Source organism: Heterocephalus glaber, unplaced genomic scaffold (genome assembly GCF_053883595.1).
Source record: "Heterocephalus glaber isolate CG9 unplaced genomic scaffold, H.glaber_assembly_v1.0 deba00001719, whole genome shotgun sequence".
Lineage (NCBI taxonomy): Eukaryota > Metazoa > Chordata > Mammalia > Rodentia > Bathyergidae > Heterocephalus > Heterocephalus glaber.
Genome location: NW_028258432.1, coordinates 8929167 through 8952568, shown reverse-complemented (window position 1 = coordinate 8952568; position 23402 = coordinate 8929167). Strand labels below are relative to the sequence as shown.

General features: G+C 37.0%; 1 long non-coding RNA gene and 1 pseudogene across 1 annotated transcript; one reads left to right on the top strand and one right to left on the bottom strand.

The window, feature by feature from the left end:
* Positions 1-296: 296 nt before the first annotated feature.
* LOC147821748 (uncharacterized) lies at positions 297-11556 on the top strand. The gene is made up of 2 exons (XR_015446596.1): positions 297-412; positions 10910-11556. It is a non-coding gene; the product is annotated as an uncharacterized LOC147821748 (long non-coding RNA).
* Positions 11557-12095: 539 nt separating this feature from the next.
* On the bottom strand, positions 12096-21651 carry LOC101713002 (3'(2'),5'-bisphosphate nucleotidase 1-like; annotated as a pseudogene).
* Positions 21652-23402: the final 1751 nt, after the last annotated feature.

Below are 23402 nucleotides of genomic sequence, written 5' to 3'. Positions count from 1 at the left end.
CCCTGCTCAGTGCTGCACCTGCTTTCTCTGTTATTTATATTACTAAAGGCCCTCAGTAAATTTTTTTGAAAAATAATATGCCACTTGGGACAACACTGCCTAGACGGCACGGGAAAGTTTCATTTATAATTGTACTAGATTGTTTTTCTCCAATCAGCCTAGGTCTTGATTTGAAATTAAATTTTTCCCTCAGTGACCTTTGATGTTTTCCTCTACTATATTTAAATTTTTGAAGGGTTTTAAGGAACTGTAATGGCAATGAAGGGAATTTTAACATTTTAGCATTTCTCTTAAAGATTTTCAGAAAATTTAAATGAGAGGTGATGTTGACATTATTTAAGGAATTCTAGCAGTCACAGAAGAATGGATATAAACAAAGCCACCATGCTGCAAAAAAGGTGATCACAAACTGGTAAGCCTGGTGATGTTCCTTAGCTAAATTCAAGTATAATAACATTGTATTATACCATTCTGTTTAAAAGCATTTTCACTTATTATTGAACTAATGTTTGTTAATGCCCAGTACCTGTACTGGGAATTGTACCAGGAACTGTAAAAGCAAAAATAACAAGATGCAATCTTAACTGCTTTCTAATGCCTTATTTATCCTCACTGTAGGAGGTATAAGAGACATCAGCGATTATAAACCAGTGTCTTCAATGCTAACCACATCAAGTTCGCTATTAGAAAATATTAAAAATGTTAGACTGGGCCGGGGATTTAGCTCAGTCGCACCGTTCCTGCCTCATAAACGCAAGGTCCTGAGTTTGATCCCCAGCACCAAAGAAAAAAGAAATCTGAAAAATGTTAGACTTAATAGCTTGGTAGCAGTGATTGGAAATGTCATTGAATTCAAATAGATCTGCATATGAAACCCAGTGCCTACACTCCATAGATATGTTACCCTAGGTAACTCTTAACATGGGTCTCTGCCTAATTTGTACAACTGGGATACAAGAAAACTAATAATGTAAATATATCTGATACTTAGTAAGAATTGAGTAGGCTGTAGCTACTGCTATTTATTAATATGATTCCTGGAAGTAATAGTCAGTGTATGCAAGAAGAACATTCTAGATAAAGTAAACAGCTTATACCAAAGGCTTTGAGATAGATGGGAAACAGCTTACTTAGATTGTTAGGGAAAATAAAGGTAGAGAATTGAATAGAGTCCATAGAAGTCCTTATAAGGCCATGTTCAAGGATTGGATTTTTTGCTTGAGACCACTCAGATGTTATTTACAGGTATTTAAAAAGTCAAGTAATGACATTTAGATTTCCCTTTAGAAAAACACATTTTGACCCTCATAAGAACCCTATTAAGACAAAAAAAGAACAGGAGTCATTACATTTTATACTTGAACAGAGTAAGGTGTGGCACTGCACAAATTTACCAGTTAGTAAGTTGCAAAGCCAGGACTTAAACTCATGCTTCCTGATGACAAAACCTGTGCTCTTTGTATTATCTGCTCCACCATTGTTAAACCTGTATGTCTTCTGATGTCTCCTGGTAAGAAAGGTAGTGTTTATGGTGGGACAACAGTTCAACAAATTCATACTACTGTAAATTAAGCATACCAATCCTTAATTAAGAATCTTCTATGTCCTGTTCCAAGTAAGTTCTGTGCCAGGCTCTGATGCACAGAGTATTTAAGATAAGACCACACGTATTACTGGGGGATCATGAGGAAAGTGCCAAAGATAAATCATTCCTCTATACCATATTTAACAAGGTTTCATGTTAAATTCATGTGAACAGGTTAGGGAAATGTACACTAAGTTACTAGAGTTAGGTATCATTAATACTCTGATTAATCAAAATGTTGACAAAACTGGCTTTGGATTTCTTTAACCCCCTCCTTTGGACTCTGTCTTTAGCTTTTATGTAAAGATTTCATCTGCTGCTTAGGAAAACAAATACTGTACATAGCATCCTTAGCCCACTGCAGTATGTTGCAAAACCACTGGAGACAGATATAGCAGTGACAAATTAGTATTGGTAGCTCTCTATCAGCTGGAAAAATATACAGTACTAAGAAGATTAAATAAAATGGATAAGTGTAATGTTTTTGAATCTGAATTGAACTGGTGAAAACAGAGCAGACATTTTGATATATCACTGATGTTGCGAAAAATATTGAACTAAATTATCCACTTGGAATATTATGCAGCTATATAAAATTATAGCCATAAAACTTATTCAAGGTTTATAACATCTTGTAAATATGTAACATGATCCAGAATTATGTGTGTTACATTACTATAATGACGTTAAGAAAAAAAAATAGGAATAGCCAAGCATGATAGTGCATACTTGTAATCCCAGTACTTGTGAGGCTGAGGCAGGAGGATCGCCGTGAGTTTGTGGCCAGCCTGGGTCATATAGTAAATTCAAGGCCAGTCTGAACTATACAGCAAGCCCCTATCTTGAGCCCTCCCCAAAGAATAGAAATAAAGCTTAACTGCCCTAAAACATCATCAGTAGTTTTGTTTGTGTTTGTTTTTTTTTTTGGTACCAGGGATCAGTTTTATTAAGGGGACAAGATGACAAAGTTTTTTTTTCCTTCTATTTCTCAACTTTGTTTCATGAGCATATATTATTCCTATAATAGAAAAATAAGCATTAAAATTTGTTACCGAGCCAGGGATTTAACTCAGTGGTTCCGACGCTTGCCTTGCAAGCGCAAGGACCCAAGTTTGATCCCCGGTACCAAAAAAAAAATTTGTTACCATTTAATCTTAGCCATTTAATTCTGAGAAGTGGGTACATAATGTTTATTAAATTATACTCTGTAATTTTTGTTTTGTTTTTAAATTATTTGAACTGGACACTTGTTGACTTTCTCCACATTTTCACTAGTCTAGTGTTTCTCAAAGTATATTTCATGGAAGACTGATTTAATAGAATAACAATGCATATTATACAAAAGCATTCTAGAATTAGGAAAGTTTGTGAAACTCAGTTAAACAGCTTTACTTACCACAAGTCTTTTTCAGAACCTTTAATGTGTTGATACATGACTCTAAAAATGGGAGACAATATGCACCAAATTTTTTGACCACGGAATAATTTATTTCCTCTAATCATCTTGTGGAATTAGTGTTCCTAGAACATACTTTGAGAAGCACTGTCCTAGTCACTTAGGTTCTTATTTTCCTCAAATAACCTGTTTTAAAGGTTGTCTACATTCATCAATCCCCTATCCCAATCCTCCTTATATTTCATATATCTTTCTGTAAAAAAAAAAAACAGATGTATGACTAACCCTTTGACTCATGCTCTGGTCTGCATCCCCTGACATTTTCTTAGGAATCTAACTATTCTCCATGCGCTATCTTCTCTCTTCTGATTCTAAGTAGATAAATATGTAAAGTCTCACATTTAAATAATTTTTTTCTTTTTTTTTTTTCCTTCCTGTACTGGGGATTGAACTCAGGACCTTGCGCTTGCGAGGCAGCCGTGGCGTCACTGAGCTAAATCCCGACCCCTTAAATAATTTTTACAGTATCCATTTTAACTGTGAAATTTTGTAATAAAAACAAAAACCAAGAAACTGAATGCTTAAAAGATCAAGCTACTACGACAATTTGGGAATATGTTTTAAATTTTTAAATATGCACACCGTATGGCCCAGGGATGCCACCTGTGGTATCCACCCTTAAAAAAAAACACTTTTGAGAAGTAGGAATGGGAGTGTAGGGATTGAACCCAGGGCCTTGCACATGCTAAGCAACAGTTCTACCACTGAGCTCCTATGCACCTAGCCCCTAGAAAAACATTTGTATTCAAGATGGCAAACCTAACAATGTTCTGTGGAGGAATTCTTGGTAATAGTAAAATTGGAAATAACCCTAATGTTCATAGCTTGGTAGATCTATATGTACCATCATTCTCTTAAGAGCTACCAAATGAAGGGCCAGGAATTTAGCTCAGTGGCGCCACGCCTGCCTCACAAGCGCAAGGTCCTGAGTTCATTGTGGCCTGGAGCTACCAAATGAAAAGGGCAAGTGGCAGACAACTGTGTGGAATATGGCACCCTTTATGTAAAAAAAATTAATTAAAACCTGTTTCCTACAAGGATCTATATACACAGAAGGGTATATATTAAATTGCTAATAGGATGAGGATTGAGGGTAGTAATCAAAAGGGACTTTATCTGTAATGTTTCAGATTTTACAAGAGTATATCCTGCTTTGCTTCTCTAATTAATTTTTTTATAAAGAACACCTGTCATTGATTTCCTTCTTTTACCCTAACTTCTTCCTTCTCGGCACAGGTCATTTCTTTTTAATCATCCATTAGTAACTAATGTCTTCATGTCCCATTCATCCCTTACTCATGAGTAATCTGACATTTGTTTTTGCTCTATTACAATATTTTTGCCAAAGCCACCACTAGCCCAGGTAGCAAATCCTTCACATACTCTTCAGCCATTTGCTATCTCCTCTACAGTATTCAACAGTGTTAACCATTTTCTCAGCTCTGCTTTCTCTTGGCTTCCAGTTGCCTTTTCTCTTGGTTTTCCTCCTACCATATCTTTTCAAGCTCTTGGGTAGAGTTTCCTCTGCCTGTGATAGTCAATGCTGCCTGCATGATAGGCCTTTCAGAAATATCTGTGAAATACATAGGAAGGAATTTATTATTCAATACAATGCATAGTTATCCTTTGAGCTTTAAGTGTGTGTCATGAACAGAAAAAGTACAATGGATTTGGAATTAGAGTACTAGAGTGAAACCTGGCTTTTCAGCAAGTCTCATAACCTCACCTAGCTTCAATTTCATTTTTAAGATGGAAAGAGTATCTACCTTAAGGGGTTGTGTAGAGGATTGAATGATATACTGAGTACTTCATAGAGGAAATAATCTCTTGGCTACTAAATGAAAAACAAGTTTTCATTTGCAGTATTATTTTAAACACCTTTCTGTGTAGTAGGGATTTTACTTCTGACAACTTTATATTGAATTACCTATAATATTACCTCTTTTAACATTCTTTCCTGTATCCCTCTACTTACATGATGATGGCTTTGGCAATTACTGTAATGACACCTCAAATTTCATAGGGTTTCACAGCTTCAGAAGCAACTAGGCATGTTTTTTATTTGTCCTCCCAACAATCCTGTGAAAAAGTTAAAATGAAAATGTTATTTTAATATTGGGATTCTGAAAATTTATAAGGATGTGAGATTCTGTGACTTGCCCTAAAATAAGGCAGCTAAGGCTTAAACCCAGGTCTTTCAGCTCCATTGTTCTATGCGCTTTCTCCCAAGATACAGCCATCTCCTTAGGATTGGGTCCTTTCATTCTGAATTTTCTCACTGTTGTCTTCTGGCTACCCCAAGATTAAATATATTTCCTCCTTATCCTCCATTAAGATATATCAAATCTATGTTTAGCTCCTTTAAATTCTCAGTTATTGTCCCTTACACAAATCTAGGATTTCAAAACCTGTAACATGCTAATTCGGAGGGATAGTAATTTGCAATATTACTCATTTGTACTCTAGCAGTAATGCTCACAAATGCAACATTTTGAATGGAAGAGAGATAATGACATAATGAGATACTTTTTTCTCTCTTAACCTGATAATCTAAGTAAGTATTACTTTCCAAGTAGTCACCTTTGTAAACACTAGGATTATTCTAAATTGTATCTTGAGATTTATTTTAGCACCCTAATCACATTTTTTATATATTCTCATTGTAACAAATCTTTATTCTTTAAGATTTGATTTCTGGGGCCGGGGATTTAGCTCAGCAGTTCCGCCGCCTGGCCAGCAAGCGCAAGGACCCAAGTTTGATCCCTGGTACCAAAAAAAAAGATTTGATTGCTGGAAGTGACCCAGTGATCAGGGCCATATAATTTTTATAAGTTATTGAGCAGAACTATGTCATTTGTAATTTAAAGCAATTTCATTATAAATAAAACCAATATTCTTATGTGGTTCAAAAGCTAGTGCTGAAAATAATTTCATTAAAAAAAGATAGCATTATTACGATGTAAATATATCATCTCCCTAGGTAACTATAATAGCTATTCTACACAGAAAGTGTTTACTTGATTATATAATCTATTTGCTTTTTTAAAATTATTTAAGGGAAAAACATGAAAAAAGCTAAAATAAATAAGATTATTTAGAGTTCTTATTTACCACACATTTTCCAAAAGAACTAAAGTCATCATACTACAGCAATACATGCATACCTGTTTCTAGCAACCCACAATAGCTAAATCATAGAAGCAGCCTAGATATCCATCCACAAACGAATGGATAAAGAAAATGTGGTGGTATATATACACAATGGTACTACTCCACTATAAAGAAGAATAAATTTGAGTCATTTGTAGGAAAATGGATGGATCATGAGACCATAATACTAAGTGAAATAAGTCAGTCACAAAAGCTTAAATATTACATAAAGTTTCTCTAATCTGAGAGACCTAAAATATAAATAATTTCAAAAGCCATGTTAAGAAACAAAGCAGTAGACTCTGTAGATAGAAAGGGATCTGGAGGAGGGAGAGGAGAGCAGGGAGTAAAAATCATCAAGATGCAAAATGTGTCTGTATCAACCCCTCAGAGTCACCATACTGTATCACAGACATTCTAATTTCTTTTTTTAAAGTTTTTAAAAGTCTAGATCTAGGAAGCTCAGACAAAAGGATCAAAAGTTGGAGCCCACCCTGGGCATCCTAGTGACTCAGCAAGACCCTGTCTCAAAGAATTAAAATCGCAAAGAGGCTGAGGTGAGACCTCAGTGTGAAGACCTTGGGTTCAGTCCCTAGCACCCCAGACATTCTAGCGTGGAGATTGCATGTGGGTAAGTTACAGTTTCCAGAAATGGAATTTGCTGTCTATATCACATTCTTGAAGAACTCTGTCAATTTATGCTCTAAGCACTGCCATTTTTTTTTTTTTTTTTTTTTTGAGATAGGGTCTCGGTAAGTTACCCAGGCTGCCCTCAAACTTACAACTTTCCTGTCTCAGCCTCCCAAGTAGCTGGGCCTGCAGGTGTACATGACTATAAACCCAAAGCACTAAATGTGAAAAAGAGGAATATTATGTAAAGAGGTATACACCACAACATTATTTTGTTTATTTAGTGGTGCTGGGGATCGAACCCAGGGCCTCACACATGTCAGGCAAGTGCTCTACTACTGAACGGTAGTCCCCTGCCCTTTCTTTCTGTGAACTGTTGAGTCTCACAGTATTGCCCAACAAGGCCTCTAATTTAAGATCCTTTTTCAACCTCCCCAGTAGCTGGGATTACACCCTTGCACCAACAAACCTGGCAACAGTAATCTTAATAAATGCCTATGCACCAAATACAGTGCAAAAAAGCAAAATCTAGCCAGACAAGAACTTGGCTAGAATCATACAGTTATAACACAAGAGTTTAATCTCGGGTTTTAACATGTAAATAGATTTTTTTAAAACATAAATATTAGTAATATAATCAACTAGCTTACATTTTAGCCAAATATGCAGTTTTGTGCCCCATTATATGTGGATAAACCAGGCACAGTGGCACTGGCCTGTAATCCCAACACCCTGGGATACTGAGGCAGCAGGATCACAAGTCCAGTTCCTTCCTGGGCAACTTAGCAAGACACTGTCTCAAAGTAAAAACTAAGAAGGGCTGGGATGTAACAGTGGCAGAGTGCCCCCCTGAATTTATTCCCCAGTACCACCACCAAAAAAAAAGTATGCACCCTTTTCATGTGACCATTGGAGATTTACAAAAATCAAACACATACCTGCCCATGACTTGAACTACAACAAACTTCAAAAGAGATTTTTATATGTTGCATTTTCTGATTATAATCCAATACATCCTAACAATAGCATATTAAACAGAGGACCATTAAGCCTACCTATTTAGAACAAATGAAATATCTGAAAGTCAATTTAGATACATGCTGCATTTGAAAATCTATAGGAGACACTGCTATACTCAGAAGAAATGTATAGTTGTAAGTAGTTTTATTATTAAATAAGAATGAATGATAAACTGACAGAAAGACAAAATGAACCAAGAGAAAGGATGAGATGGGAATTTGTGATAAAAGTTTGAAATTAATGAAAAGGAAAGCATTAAAAGATTTAAATAAGATCAAATTTGTTTATTTGAAAATAGAAATAGATAACACTCCTGGCAAGTCTGACAACAGAAAGAAAAATGTACATCATGTAATGTTCTCAGTGTCTGAAAATATACTTTAAAATTGAAGATGAAAAAGACTTTTTCAGACAAATAAAAATGAGGAATTTTTCCTTAGCAGACTCATACTAAACAATTTCAGATGGAAGGAATGAAGAACAATAGAGAAAGTAAAATATGTGGGTAAGCTGGGGATTTACCTCAGTGGCGTTGGGCCTGCCTGGAAAGCACAAGGTCCTGAGTTCAATCCGCGGCACTGGAAAAAAAAAATAAGTGGGCAAAACCAAATAAAAATGATTATTGACCATTAGAATAATGCCTTATGAAGTTTTTAATAGTTGTAGAATTAAAACACTAAAACATGAGCACATAAATTATTGAGGACCACAGGTTCCTTGCATTTTAAAGAAATAACAAAAGTTATTTATCCTAGACTATTTACTAAAGTAAAGATGAATGGTATACTCTCTAGGATTACTAAAAGAATATATAACAACCTAACAGAAAAGGGAGTGGGTTAGTAAAGTTCTTAATCCAAAAGAAATCAAAGGAACGAAAACATTGAGCAGGCAGAACAAATAGAAAACAAATAATGTTAAATCTAAATACACTAAATATAAACCAAGTTCCAACACTTTCAGAAAAGATTGAGAAAAGAATAAGAAAGCTATATGCATATTAGGTTTCAAACAGAAACATAATCACTCTGATTAGAGGGTGGGGTGCTACCTGGGCATGGTGGTGCACACCTGCAATCTCAACACAGAGACTGAGACAGGAAGACTGCAAGTTTGAGTTCAGCCTGGGCAACTTAATGAGACCCTGCCTGAAAATTTAAAAAGAAAAAATTATAATAGGGGGAGCATGTAGCTCACTATGAAGACCCTAGGTTCAATCCACAGTACTACAAAAAAAAGAAACAGAGAGAGAAGAAAACAAAGATTGTTGTAAGGATTAAAACTTACACAATGATGGCAGCCAGTCAGAGGGGGTGTCTGCTTTGCTGATGTTAGCATCTGGTGTAGAGCTGCAGCTATTACTGGTCAGCCTAATCAGTATTGTGGAAGGAAAGGTAGATGTGAACAAGAACAAGGGCAAATAAACTAAAAGAACAACGGAGTTCATGAAGAGACTAGAAGAACCCACATCTGTACCTCCTTGACATCAGAGGTTACCATGGTGTTGCCCATGCACTTGGCCTATTAATTATAAAAGCTGAAGAAAATTGCTAAGGGGCTTCAGGCCCTAATTCCTCATACCACTATCAGATCAGCGTAGATCAGTAATAACCTGTACAAGTTGCTACAGTGTCTGGTGCCCTACACTGCTGCTTTACTCTCTCCAGTTGCACATAAAATCCTTGTCTTCAGCGCTGATCAAGAAACATACTCAGGGGCCAGGGATTTAGCTCAGTGGTTCCGCCACCTGCCTCGAAAGCACAAGATCCCAAGTTCAATCCCCAGTACCAAAAAAAAAAAGAAACATACTCAGAAATTCTAGTACATACAATTCCAGGTGAGCTAACTTCACATAGTGCAAGCCAACACAGTCCGTAACTTAGCATTTATGCATACTTTTTCTGTAAACATTCATAATTTGCAAAGTCAATAGCAAGTCATGACAATAGCAAAGTCATGTTTCCAGCTAAATAATTGGCTTGTTTAATAAATCCTCTTCCAACAGGAGGATACAAAGTCTCCCCATCTTTGAGTAATAGTCCTAGCTGAATCATACATAACATAAATCCTGTTATAAGATTAATTACCATTAGCACAAATTATAGCCAGTGGAAGTGGAGTAGTAATGGAGAGGGAAAAGATGCTTAATATACACAAATACATTCAAGTCAAAAGAAAAATAGTCTTATCCTTGTTGCTGCCACTTTGTCACATGACTAAAGCTGTTTATATGACTTTCTCCTTCCACTACCTGTTCCACATTTCCTTTGCCCTCACCAAGCACCTTTATTCTTACCACCATCACCAGAAATCAAACTCAGGACCTTGCCCTTGCCAGGCAGGCACGGTGCCACTAAGCTGAAAACTCAGCCCACAAGAACGCTTATTTGATTCCTCATCTGGGGAAGTGACCAACACCTTTCCAGAAAAGTTTGTTGCTATCCATCTTGTCCCTCTTGGGAAGTGGTCGTTTTCTACTGACACTCGCTGGGCAAGGGAATACTATGAAATGCCCCAGGGTATCTCTTGCATTCCAGACATATTACTTACTTATCTGTGTAGTAGTGATCCAATCTTCTTGATAGTCAAGAAGTCAGACCCTGGCCACTACAATAATTTCCTTCTTTGATTTACTGTCATGGAAAGCTAAATGTGGCTAAGTGCAGCCTCACCTACTGATTCAATGGATCAATTAACAAGTGCCATCCCTTAGTAGTGGCAGCTAATCAGATTGGAGAACTACTTCCAAATAATTCAGAAACAGTACAGAGAGCCCATCTATAAGGTTGTATTCTATTTTTGTTATCACTGAATAACCATTTCCAAACTTACTTGTTGGTAGCAGTCATTTATTTCTGCTTGTAAATCTGCAATTTTTGTAGTGTTTGATAAGAATGCCTTATCTCTCTGCTTAGTGCAGCATCACTGCTGTTGTTTTTCTGGAACCTGGGACGCACTTTCAAGATGTCTCATGCACATGCTGGCAAGTTGGTGCTAAATGTGGTGTGGCAGGGTACTGGGGACCATGGGCCAAGGACCTCAGTTCTGCTCGACCTTGTCTTCAACAGGAACTGCTTCCACTTCCTCACTGTACTGTGGCAGAGTTTCAAGAGTGTTGGAAGAGAGCTATGGAGAAACCATATGATGGATTTTCCTTACTGTGCCTAGGAAGTCATTCCATATCACCTGCATGACAGCCTGTTCATGGAAGCCGCCACCTACCCACCGGAATTAAGTGGTAGAAAATTAAACTTTTGAAGAGATGGTTTCCCAAAGAACATGTGGAATGGAAGATACTGGGGTCTGTTTGTTTGTTGGGGTTTTTATTGCTTTGTTTTGTTTTTTAGAAGATATTGTTGATGCCATCTTTGGGAAATCTATCATAATATGCTACCTTAAATAAAGAATTTTTTAAAAAATAAAAAGGTGATAAATATGTATAATACAACCATTAGCAGCAAAAAATAATTCTAGAGATATTGACAAGTTAAATTCACTGGTAAGATTTTAACAGTCCCAATTTGTATGCATAGACCATATAAAGCTATAAATAGGTACAAATGTAGGTACAAATGTAGGTACAAAATATGTAGGTAAAAATGTCAAAACTAAAAGAAAAATCTACAATCAAAATGGGAAAATTGTTTAAAATCTCTCAAAAACTGATGCATTAATATAAACAAAACAATAAGAATACAAAAGGTACAAAACATGATTAACAAATGTTAGTATACTTACAGTTGCAGAATAAACATTTTTTTCAAGTGCATACAGAAAATTCTTTAAAAACGTAGGCTAGCTGGGCATGGTGGCACAGGCCTATAATCCAAGCACTTTGGAGGCTGAGCCAGGAGGATCCTGGTGAATTTGAGGCCAGACTGGGCTACATAATTTAAGGCCAACCTGAACTACCCAGCAAGACCCTGTTTCAAAAAAACAAAAACAGCTAATCTATGGGGCTAGGGATTTAGCTTAGTGGCACCGTGCTTGCCTCACAAGCAAAAGGTCCCGAGTTTGATCCCTGGTACAAAAAAAAAAAGCTAATCTATAAAGCAAATAAAATTGAAAGTATATACACTTGGTAAGCACTGTGGAATCAAACTAGAAATCAATAAAACAAATCATGTTTAGAAAAAATGTTATTAAAGTCATTTTAAAATGTTGAAGAAATGAAAATTAGAAAATGTTTTTAAGTAAATGATAAAAAAAATTATGTTTCAAATCCTATGAAATATACCTAAAGGCATGCTGAAAGGAAAATGTACAGACTAGGAAAGAGGCTTAAAAATAATTATTAAGCAACCATACCAAAAAGGAAGAAATATCAAACTCAAAAAAGTAGAAAAAAATAGAAACATACACATAATAGAAATTTTCCCCCTAAAATCATGACATAGTGTTACCATTATCACTTTTACATAGTACAGGAAACCCTATCCAAAATGAAAAGAGGATTGAAACAAAAAAATAAAACTCAACATCTGCAGACAGCATGGTGGTATACTGCTCCTGGATATAAAATCAATATACAAAATTCATAGTATATGTACCAGCATAAGTTAGAAAACTACAAATGTTTAAATGATACCACTTATATGATCACACCCAGAACAATTATAATGAAATGTGTAAAAGAACTCTACATATAGAACTTCATTATAGAACTGTACAGTAAGAAAAAATATGAATTATTAAGGAAGGCCTGAATAAAGATACATAGCAAGTTCATAGATTGAAAATATCATGAAGAATCAATTCTCCCCAAGTTGAGGTACAGATGTTTGACAGTGGAATTACATCCTAATAAACCCATCAGAAGTTGGAAACATTTAATGTACCAAACATAGCTTAGCAACCCAGTGATTTACCCTGGGGTCACATGTCTGGCTGGGAGGTGCCACTCACTCCCACTGCTGAGCCTCACTGGAGAGAATCACCCCATATATGGCTAGCTCAGGAAAAGGTCAAAATTCAAAATTTGAAGTCTGATGTTTACTGAATGTACATCACTTTTTACGGATTAAAAAATTTATTTTGAAGAAACTTTTCCCTTAAGTTTCTCTTCGTCAAACACATTAACTATATGCATTCACAACTGGAGTAGAAACACTTTAAAAATTACTGTGAAATGGGCCAGAGATTTAGTGTAGTGGCACCGCGCTTGGCTTGCACCCGTAAGGTCCTGAGTTCGATCCCTGGTAGCAGGGGAAAAAAAATACTATGAAAAACAAGGATGAAATTCTGGAACAACTGAAAGTTCCGTGCCCTGAAGAAATTTAGTTCACAAGATAGGAATGTTGATCACACAAATGACCTAATGGGTCAGCTAAAAATAAGCGTTTCTGGGCCAGAGATGTAGCTCAGTGGTTCCACCACCTGCCTCACAAGCGCAAAGTCCCGAGTTCAATCCCCAGTACCAAAAAATAAATAAATAAAAATAAGCCTTTGTCATTTTTCTACCTAAAAAGAAGAAATATAACATGTTGAGTTTGTAAATTCCCCACATGTCAAAATTGGCTTGGTTGATTAACAAAGCTAAATTCATTTTTTTTGTTGAGACAGGGTCTTGCTTGAACCCACGCTGGCCTTGAACTCCTGGGCCAGGCGTTTCTCCTGCCTCAGAAACCATGTCTGGCTTTTTTAAACAGGAAAAGGAGCACACAAAATTTATTACACACCTTAAGTATAGGAGTGTTAGACTCTAATAAAGGCAATTTCTTTAATGCTATTTCTCTTCCTGAGTAACTAATATAAATTACTGATCAACTATAAATAATTCCATCCAATCAGTCTTAAAATGTGCTGTTTTGAGAACCAAGTTCTCCTGGCTGAGGGGATGAAACTTTCTTTTAAGGAACCAGCACACCTTTTTGACAGACTCTGGACTCAGCTTGCGTAGTAGTCATAGTTCCTCAGCAAGGCCAGGACCCAAGTGGAGTTCATGTGCTTCACTTCCTTGCTGTACTGCATCGCGTTGCCGTGGACATGGTCAGCTTGCCTCCCACCGCATGAAAGATAACTTCCAGCGCACAAGTGTCCCACTTCTTACATCCAGGGCTTGCGAATTCATAAGCAGAGACCTTACCTTCCATCGCTGAATGATCTTGTTTCGTGTGCTGCCGGTGCGCAGCAGAGCGCCGGGCTCCATGGCGCTCACGCAGTCCTCGTACACCAGCTTGCTGCCACGGAGCGGGTGGTGGTGAAGATGTGTTTCCCGGCAAGGGGGGCTCCTTCAGCTGGAACCAAAGGCGCCCAAGCCCAGGACACCCCAGATCGTCCACCCCAGCCTGGCTTTGGGTCCTGCCTGTAGTTGTGATAGGGCTGCTTAATAATGCCTGCTATAGCTTTCCCTTCCTAGCCAATTCCAGTGGGAATGGTCACGTTGCCAAGAAGCCTTGGTGCCGTCCAGAGGGTCAACCTAAACCACAAGGTCCTCCTCTTTTTTTTTCTATTTCAAATTATCAATTATTCGTTTTAATCATTTTAATCCTTATTTACACTTCCAGTTTCTCACACTAGAAAAACTATTTGGTATTTACACGTGTGTCCTATTTATTTCACTTAAGAGTATCACCTCACTATGCATCCATTTAGCTATAAATGTCTCTAGTTTCTCATTCTTTATGGCTGAGTAGTACTCCATTTTATTAAACAAAACACATCTTCTTTATCCAGTTTCCAATTGATGGGGACTTAGGCTGTTTCCAAGCTTTAACTATTACAAACTGTGCCACTATAAACATGGGTGCACATATATCGCTGTGGTATGATTCTTTTAATTCTTTGGGAAAGATACCTAGCAAGGGAATAGCTGGGTCAAATGGGACCTCTAGCCCTAGTTCTTTGAGGTATGTTCATACTGATTTCCACAGTGATTGCAACAGTCTGCACTCCCACCAACAATGGAGAAGGGTTCCTTTCTCCCCACACCCCTGTCAGCATTTGCTATTGGTTGATTTCTTGATAGCAGCCATTCTTTCTGGGGTGAGGTGGAATCTCAGTGTTGTTTTCATCTGCATCTCTCAAATGACCAGAGATGTTGAACATTTTTTCATATATTTATTTGCTGCTTTTACTTCTTTGAGAAATGTCAGTTCATTTCAGATGCCCATTTTTGAATTAGGTCTTTGAATTTGGGGGGGTCTGATTTTTTTCAGTTCTTTATATATTCTAGATAGTAGACCTTTGTCTGAGGTACAGCTGTTAAAAATTTTTTCCCACATTGTAGGTTGTCTCTTAGCTCTGTTGGCGGTTTCTCTTGCAGTGCAGAAGCTTTTTAATAAGATGAGATGCCAGTTGTTGATTCTTTGTGCTAGTTCCCATGCTACTGAGGTTTTGTTCATAAAGTCTTTTCCTATGCCAGTGTCTTCAAGAGCTCTACCTAGCTTATCTTGCAGCAAGTTTAGTGTTTCTGTCTTAATATTTAGATCTTTAATCCACTTTGACCTTAGTTTAGTGCATGGTGATAGGTATGGGTCTAGTTTAATCTTTGGCAAGTTGAAATCCAGTTTTTCCAACACCATTTATTAAATAGGCTATCTTTCCTCCAATGAGGGTGGTTGGCTCCTTTGTCAAAGGTAAGATGGCTGAGTATGTCTGAAGTTGTTTCTGCATCTTCTAATTTATTCCACTGATCTTTGAGCCTGTTTCTTTGCCAGTACTATGCTGTTTTTATCACAGTAGCTTTGTAGTATAGTTTCAAGTTGGGGATTATGATACCCTCAGCCATGTCTCTGTTGCCTAGAATTGCATTTGCTATTCTAGGTCTCTTCTGGTTCCAAATGACTTTTTGGATTGTTGTCTCTAGTTCTGTGAAGTATATTGTTGGAATTTCAATCGGCATTGCATTAAATCTATACAGTAGTTTTGGAAGTATTGCCATTTTCACTATATTGGTTCTTCCTACCCAGGAACAAGGGATATCTTTCCATTTTCTTATATCCTCTTCGATCTCCTTTTTCAGAGTGCTGTAGGTTTTTTTCAGAGTGCTGTAGAGCACTTTTGCTTCCTTTGTTAGGTTGATTCCTAGATATTTCATTTTTTTGGATGCTTAGGTCCTCCTCTTTAATGGCAAGGTATTGTGCCAGGAACTACTTCTGCAGGATCTCCCTCCTGCTGGCTGTCTTCTATGAGCTCCTGGTCCATGTCCTCCAGGGGGAGGTCCTCCTCCTGTAATGGTTGGTCAGCTTGGGAAATTTCCGTGCCATGGAAGAACAAATGCTTATCTACACCAGTGGGTCAGCTTTGGTCTGCAGATCTGTGGCACAGGTCTTCTCTAAGATGCCCAGGTCTAACTTGGCAATCACACATCTGACAATCACGCCAGCCTTCTGAAAGATGGATTAGGCCAAGGCCACCAAGCACATCAGCACGGTGAGGCCGGACACCATGGCCTATGCCAAAGCTGCAACAATGTTAGGTGAAAGACACTCCAGGGACAACCAAAAAATGCATTCTCAAACTGCAGGTACCTTGCTGCACTCACTACCAGAAATCAGTAGGTGCAAGAAGCCACAATTTTTATGTCCAAAGCATGCTGTAAGCAGTGCAGGCTGTAAAGAGTTACATCCCTCAGTTGGCTTATTTTAAGAAGTGAGTCTGACTGAAGCTATGTGACTCACAGAAGCATCTCATGAGCACTGTGGTAGCACGCAGGTCAACATGACCTCCCTGCTAACAGCCACAGCTAAACCCAGAATAATGGCCTATGAAGCTGTGGGCCTAAAATGAGATAACATGCATAGCTGAGGTCAGAGTCATTTGCACCCAAATTCCATTCCCACAGTTAGTGCCTTCATAGCTAGAAGGACAACATTCTAATTACAACCATGCATTTTGTCTATTTTTCTTCTAATTTGAAAATGCTTTGTCTCTTCTCTTTAAAGCCTTGCCTGCATTAACTTCCATAGTAACTGCACATACCACACATCTGTACACGTATTGCACCTTTACCCCAACTGATGAACGAGAACCAGTGGATGTGATTGACCGGGATCTTTTGTTTGGGATCCAGCATTGGCTGTCCCAGTCCCCACTTTCTCTCTTAGATCTGTTTTTAGTGTATTTTCTTCTTCAATCTTGCATTTCATACTGAACAGGTGGGGACTAGAGACTTACTGCAGGGGTCTGTAGCACATAGGTTACTCAGGGACAGGGACTACTGAGCATCTGAATGCACATGACTTTCACAGCATGATAAAATTGAAAAAATGTGTCCATCATAAGTGGAAGATCATTTGTATAGATTTGGTATAATCATAATCAAAATCCATGGTAGGATTTGTGTGTGTATACACCACAGAGCAGTGAAGAAAGTGTAGTCTTTTCAATAAATGTTGTTGGTCAATTGAATATACATATGGGCTGCAGGCAGAAAACCTGACCACCACCTTGCACCTATAAAAATCAACTTTATGTAGAATATAGGGTTGAATGTGAAAATAAGATGATAAGCTTCTTTAACATGGCAGAATATCTTCACGACTCTGAATTAGAAAAGATTTTATGAATAGGGCATAAAAGACATTAAAAAGGAAAAGAATGAAAATTATATTAAATTACGAAATTAACATTTAAAGATACCACCAAGATAATGAAAAGTGAGAGTGGGATAAGATATTTATTGGCCAGGGATGTAGCTCAGCAGCACAGCACCTGCCTGGAAAGTGCAAGGTCCTGAGTTCAATCCCTGGTACCCCCCCACACAAATAAAAGACATTTACAACACATATAACCAGTAAAACAGTAAAAGGCTTATAATCATAATATGTAATTCCTTTGAATCAATAAAAGAATGATAAGCAACACAACATGATAGAAAATTAGCAACAGACTTGGAAAGACATTTCTCAAAAGATGATATACAAATGACCAAAAAGCATATGAAAATGTGTAGACCATTGGCAATCAGAGGAATGGAAATTAAGAATGAATTCTACAATACAGTAACAAAATGCTTAAAATTTTAAAAGGGACAATAGCAAGTGTCAAAGTTATAGAATACCTGGAACAGTTATATAATACCATTAAGTGTTAAAATTTGTAAACAAAATTTTTGTATACTTACACTGGGAAAGAGTTTTCATTGTCGATTTAAATCAAATATATACATAAATAGCAATTTGGCTCCTAAGTAAATTTTTAATAGAAATGCATACATTTCTTTATACCAAATGTGCATCAAAAGGCATGTATGACATTGTTCCCAAAAACATTGTTCATTACAGCCCTATACTGAGAAAAATGCTAATGCATACCAACCAGAAAATAATGGATAATGATGTAGTATATTCATCTATTAGACTACTATACAACAGTAAAATGAGTGAATTATTGCCACCTGAAGCAACATAGATGAATCTCATAAACATGATGTTAAGAGAAAGGAACCAAAGATGAAAGTGTAATTCTGTATGATTCTATGCATATACAAGTTTGAACAAACAAATCTGATTTTAGAGGTCAAGATAGTGGTTACACTTAGAAAGGAGAGAAAAGGCCATTGGAAGAAGATATGAAGGGGACTTCTGGGATACTGATGGATGTTTTCTTTTCTGACGTAGGTAGCAGTTACAAAAATGTGTTAATTTTGTGATTATTCATTGATCAATACATATGTTCCTGGTTTGTTCACTTTTATTTCTGTATTATATACCTCATTTTAAATACTTTCAAAAATAATAATGAAATATAAACCATTGGGATTTAAAACAGTGGTATGACACAGATAAGAGATTAAAAGTTTTGTGTGTATGGCAAGAAACAACGTAATGTTTACCACCTTAACCATTTTTTAGTGTTCAGTAGTGTTAAGTATGTTCACTTCATAGTGAAACTCCTTTAATCTTATAAAACTGAAATTTTATACCTTGAAACACTCTCCATTTTCCTCTTCCCTGGTAATCAGCATTTTACTTTCTGTTTTATTAACTTCACTACTCAGGTATCTTATATAAGAGGAATTCTACAGTATTTGTCTTTTTGTGTCTGGTTTATTTCACCTAGCATAATGTCTCAAGGAGTCACCCATGTTGTAGCATAGGACAGAGTTTTCTATTCCCTTTTCAGGCTGAATTAAAATTCCAATATACATTGGAATCCATTGCAGATACATTTTATTTATTCATTCATCCTTCAGTGGACATTTGGATTGCTTCTACCTTTTGAATCTTGTGCATAATGTCACTATGAACATTGGTATGCAAATATCTCTTTGGAGACTCTGCTTTTAATTCTTTTAGATATATAGCAAAAAGAATTTTTGGATCATATACTAGTTCTGTTTATTTTATTTTTGAGAAGTTACCATACTTCTCTCTATGGCAATTGTACCCTTTTACAATCCTAACACGAGGGTTCTAATTTTTTCACAACCTCAGTAACACTTATTATTTTTTGTTTTTTTTAACGGTATCCATTATGTATGTGACACGGTATGTCATTGTGATTTTGAAATTAAAGGTATTTTTAAAAGGAATGCTGTTTGTAATCTATGACAGGAAATCTGAAAATCTAGAAGAAATAAATGCAGAGAAGCAAAGAGAAAGATAGGAAGGGGCCAAGGTCCCAATATCCCTTCTAGGGCAGCAGGCCCAATGACCTAACTTCCTCCCTCTAGGCCCCACCTCCTAAGGGTCCCACCACCTCCCAGCAGGGCCACCAGTAAGCCTTTAACACATGGACCTTTGGGGGCCATTTAAGATTCAAATTATAACAGGTACCATCCTTAGGCTGGTAACTCCCAAATTTTTATCTCTGGCTCACACCTTTCTTCTGACCTTATGACTTGTATGTCCAACTAGTTTACCTGACATCATTTGAACTGTCACAAACATGTTAATGCTAACTTGCCTAAAACTGCTCCGTCATTCCGAAACATCTTTTTCAAACACCCAATTAGTTTCTCTATCTCTCTCTCTCTCTCTCTCTCTCTCTCTCTCTCTCTCCCTTTCTTTCTACAGTACTGGAAATTTAACCCAGGCCCTTCCCACTGAGCTACATCCCTAGCCCATTTTTATTTTCAGACAGCATTTCACTAAATCAGTTGCCCAGGCTAAGCTCAAACTTTTGATCCTCCTTCCTCAGCTTCCCAGAGTGGTAGGATTATAGGCATGTGCTAAGCCTATCCTCCATACACTCAGTTTCTTAGAGGCAGAAAACTGAGTCATCCCAAGCACTCTTCTGTTTTTTTTCTTTTTCTTTTTGGTACTGGGGATCGAACTTGGCACCTTGTGCTTGCCAGGCAGGCAGCAGAACCACTGAGCTAAATCTTCAGCCCTCTTTCTTTTTTCTTTACCCACCTTCAAAATCTATCCAGTCTCTTCTTTCCCTCAGTGCTGTGGTCATTGCTCAGATCATTCATCTCTCCCCTAAACAATTGCATTAGCCTCCTACTTTTTTGTGTGCAATCTATTCTCCACTGAGCAGATAGTCAGCATTTTAAAAATGTAAAGTTAGGGGCTGGGAGTGCAGCTCAGTGCCAGAGCCTTGCCTAACATACACAAAGCCCAGAGTTCAATCCCCAGCACTGGAAAAAAAAAAAAGAAAAGAAAAAATGATGAAAAATGGAGGTAAAGTCACATCTCACTTCATTCATACTAAAACCTTCATTCACTTCTCACTGAATTTAGGATAAATCCGAGCTCCTTAGCATGACCTTCACACCCCGCCCCATGCCCACCTCACCACTTCATCTTGCCTCAGGGCAGCCTTCTGGCCTTATCCTAGTTCCTGGACACATCAGTCCTTTTTTCCTCCAGACTCTTTGAATAGACCCTTTTCTTCTCCAAGAATGCAGCCGCACTCTGCCACCATACATTTCACCTGAGCAAATCCTCCTACAGGTGTCAGTTGAAATCTCTTACAGAGGCCTACCCTTACCTTCCGGTTTAAAATAGGTCTCCTGTATAGAGTCTCTCACAGTCCCCTACCCTTTCCCCCTCAGCATATATTACAGTTTGTAATTACAGATTATTTGGTGATTGTTTCATTACCCTGTGGCCTCGGGACTCCATGAGGACAAGGATTCTACTTAGCTCACTAACTGGTACACAAAAAGCTTTCATTAAATATTTGTTAAATGAATGAGTAAACAAATATGCCTAATTAAAACTAGAGCAAGCCTACTAAATATATAGTCAGGATTGGAAGGAAGTAAACTCTGCCCCTTGTATTACCTTGTGGCATGGTTTTCATTTCAACTTGTTTGTGGGGCAAGCAAATATTTGCATTCTCCCATCCTAATGATAATGACTATCGGTTGAATTACAGACTTTTTAAAAGTATAGAGTTACAAGTAGTCCTTTGATGGAAAAATGAAAGTTGTGACCTGATAAGGCTGAACAGCTTGTGAGTGGCCCAGCTAGGACAGGACACCAGATTAATAATTGGTACATGAGTGACTGTTTCCACTGGGAGGTAGCAATGAGCTTCAGAAGAGAGGAATTACAGATGCTGAGTTTGCTAATACAAATATTTTAGGATATTTACAATTCTTGTCCCTGAAATTTGTCAAACACTTTTCAAGTTTGTTTAGTCACAATTTGCTTTTCAAATCAATAACATTTAAAAATAACTCTTCAGATATTATCCTATAATAATTGAGCATTTTAATATTTTAAACTACCATTAGAAATATATAATAACCTTATACAGCATATTTTAGAACACTTCTATGTTCAAAAATTGCCATGTGGTTTTTCTATTGCACAGTAGGCTGACTGTAATAGATAATGATGATGTACAGTATACATATTTTATTCTATTTTTATTTTTGCAATAGTGAGGATTAATCTCAGGGCCTTTGAACTAAGATACATTCCTAGCCCTTTTTATAACTTTTTTATTTTGACATGGGGTCATGCTAAGTTGCCCAGGCTGGGGTCAAATTTGTGATCCTCTTGCCTCAGTTTCCCAGAGTGCTGGGATTACAGGTGTGTACCACCTTGCCTGGCTATACTACATATTTCAATAAAACTAAAAGAAAAGTTTTTGAATGTTTTCACATTAATTCACGATACATGTATGAGGAGATACTCTGATTTGAACGTTATCCAATACAGTATACATGTATTAAAATATTACACGATACCACATTAAATTATGGACAATTTTTACATCAGTTAAATAAATTAAAATGTTAAAATATAGATTGCCATCAAATATAAGGTGCCATTGTTTGTAAGGTATACTTCTATTTTATGTAGTGCTAAAAAATCCCAATGTATTATCATTTAAAACTCTTGTTTTATATTCACTGAAAGAGCCTCACTAAGATTATTTAGACGTACTTTTGGGGGTTTGGGGGGGGGGCCTGAGCATGCAGCTTAATGGTGAAGCATTTGCCTAACACACATGAGGCCTTGAGTGCTATCCCCACCACCACAGAAAAAAAGAACTATGTACTCTTGGAATACAAAAAAGAAAAAGAAAAACATAGCAAAATTAATTGGATAATTTTGTCTAAAATTTCTTTATTTTTAGAGCTCACCTCTTCTTGATCTCTTTCTCACTCACAGTTGTTGATTCCTGTGATTATGCGGTACCAGGGATAGAGCTCAGGACCTTGTACTTGCGAGGCAGGCACGGTGCCACTAAGCTAAATCCCTGGTACTCGATTTTTCCACATAGCACTTCTTAAAGGAAACTTGGGGAAGGTTAGATTCATATTTTTAAAAGAAAAATAATTTTTTCTCTGCTTACTTAAGTTCCAACCAACAAAGTGGAAAACATTTTCCTCAGAAAGTAAATAAATTACCTGCTGAAAACTGAGAAAATGTATCCATCTAGCTAGACAAAATTAAAAACTCAAAAGCAACAATTACATATCTACCAGGTAAGTGAGTGGGAAGTAGATGGAATACAAATAAATGAATGTCACCAAAGAATTTGAACATTTCAGAGGGACTCTCTGATGACTCAGAGTGCAAATCTCATTATGTAGAACATACTGTACATCTTCAGAGTATTAAAACCAACTGGTACTAAAATACTCTGGTTCTTATTAACTGATAAATTTTACTAACAATACTGTTTCTGGAAGAAGTTTTAGGCAGGCTTTTGGGTTAATTTGTGGCTAATTGGTGAAATAATATAATTAAACAGTGTAGCACTTGTTTACTGAATTCTTGTGCTGTGTAATCCAGCATGTACACTGGCCACATGAAGCTATTGGGCACATGAAAAATGACTAGCACAACTGAAGAATTCAGTTTCTAAAATTTATTGAATTTTCATTAATTTAAATTTAAGAACTGATATTCAGTTATTGGAAATACCTCAGAATGTTTGGAAAATTTTAGATATGCGAATCTACTTTTCAAAATCTAAATTTCATGAAATGTCAATATACTTCCAGTATTTACAGTAAAAATTTAGCAGCCAGATTGAAATATACTGTTGGGGGAAAATATACACTGGATTTTGAAGACTCAGTACAAAATACACTGTGAAATTCTAATTAAATTTTATATTGCTGGGTGTGGTAGTGCACACCTATAATTCCAGCACTCAGGGAGGCTGAGACAGGAGAATTGCTATAAGTTGGAGACCAGCCTGGGGCTC